This window comes from Arachis ipaensis, chromosome B04, assembly GCF_000816755.2.
Source record: "Arachis ipaensis cultivar K30076 chromosome B04, Araip1.1, whole genome shotgun sequence".
Taxonomy (NCBI): Eukaryota; Viridiplantae; Streptophyta; class Magnoliopsida; order Fabales; family Fabaceae; genus Arachis; species Arachis ipaensis.
In genome coordinates this window covers 130,153,815-130,155,605 of record NC_029788.2, presented here as the reverse complement: position 1 = coordinate 130,155,605, position 1,791 = coordinate 130,153,815, and the positions used below count along the sequence as shown (strand labels likewise).

The following is a 1,791-nucleotide window of genomic DNA, read 5'->3' as shown; positions in this document are numbered from 1 at the left end:
AAGAAAATCGAATAATTTAGTTCTTCTATTAATTTATTTAAATAAAAAAACCAATAAAACATGTGGACTAAAAGTTAGAGTAAAAGAGACAGTACATTTAAACAAGACAACACAACAGAAAAAAATCATTAGAATATACTTTTTGGATCAATTTTCTCCATGCTTTTTCCTCTTATAATTCTCTCACTAGGGTTTCAAGTTTCAACTTGAATATATAAGTAATTACGTATCCAACTTTCTCTTGTTTTTCACAAATTTGCTTATGAGTTAGCCCTCATCATCTTCTCCAACAGAGGAAAACTCTAGTTTTGCAGCAGCTCTAGGTATTCATCTTTCTTTTCTTCTTTTTCATTAATTGGTTATTATATATTCCTTTGATCTCTTTATTATGTGTGTTATGATGAGATCTAGTATTGTTCTTTGCTAATATATGTTAATTTTTTGTTTTTTAATTTTCTGGGATTTGCTTGATTTGATTGAAGGAATGGTTATCTACTTGTCTTTGTTTTTTTTTTCTGTTTAATATAATAATATGATAATTTTTGTAATGTTTTTTGTTGGGTTCAGCTTATAAGCTCGTGTGTTTCTTGAGAGAATTTGATTTCATATTTAGAGTGTAATGTTCTTAGATATATCAGATCTGGTTAGTATATATATTTATCTGATAATTTTTTGTACTTGTACGGTTACTTTTTGTGTTAGATGATTGTTCTTCATTGTTGACTACTAGCCGTTTTTTTTGTCACTGTTTTTTGGGAATCCTGCCACCAAGAAGTGTCACTGTGTTACATAGTCACAAAAATATAGTAAAAAATCATTATTAACAGAATATTAGGAAATTAACTTTTTTTTAACGAAGTAATTTTTTTAATAATTATTTTGTTTTATTTTAAATTTTAAATCATAAATTCTTCATCCTAAATTTTAAATTACAAACTCAAATTTAAAATTGGCTAATATTAACTAACTAAATTAGTTACTTATCCTTTTTAACTTAACCATTACTCCATTAGACTCATTTAACAAAGCTACGATTTAATTAACTAAAAATAATTTCCTATATTTTTTCTATAATTCAATATTTTGCTCAAATTACAACTATATTTTTCATCACAAGATTCAATCCAATTGATTTTCACTCTATTTTATGTATTTCTAAAAAATAAGGATCTAATTATAAAGAGTAAATTTGCAGTATTTAATTTCTTACCATCATCACTGTTTATAATTCCTTTTTCAATGAGCTTTGGGAAGTTATTGACCAAGGCAACAATAGTTGCTGATGTAGGTATGAAACAGCACCTTTAATTCCAAGCTTTTGTTCAATTTCTTTTACTTATTTGACATGCATAAAATTATAAAAACAAATTAAATAAGATGATGAGAAAACATTTAGGGTAGGATCGGACAATAATATTATGAAACTAGCTAATAGCATATTATATCAAATTAAAAAAAAAAAGATACGGTGATCTTTTTTCTTAAAGCTATGCTAAATATGAGTAAATTAAACATATTTATTTTCTAAATAAAGACAAATCAACCAAAGAAACTATGCAGCTAGCAACTATTTTAGGGCGATAGTAACACCTATTTTATTGGTAAAAAATGTTAAAGAAATACAATTGGACAAAGTTAAGGGTTAAAAACATGGAAATTATAAGATTAAAAATGACCAAACCTAACTAACTTTCAACACATATATTGGTATATGAAAATTTAAATCTGATATCTTATTTAAAATCGTAATAATAGTATTTGTTTAAAATATAATTATAAATAATATAATTA

The 1,791-nt window shown here is 24.7% G+C and overlaps 1 protein-coding gene across 8 annotated transcripts in view; it reads left to right on the top strand.

Moving 5' to 3' along the window:
• Positions 1-1,791, top strand: part of LOC107638172 (WAT1-related protein At1g68170-like) — a 22,724-nt gene that overhangs the window by 932 nt on the left and 20,001 nt on the right. For 5 of the 8 annotated variants that reach the window (XM_021122131.1, XM_021122132.1, XM_021122135.1 and 2 more), the window contains exon 1: positions 7-323. The exons of 2 other annotated variants lie outside the window; for them this stretch is intronic. The gene's annotated coding sequence lies outside the window, so the exon portion shown is untranslated. Of the gene's footprint in view, positions 1-6; positions 324-1,791 lie in introns of those variants that run through there. One more of the 8 variants, XM_021122134.1, reaches the window with a different exon arrangement.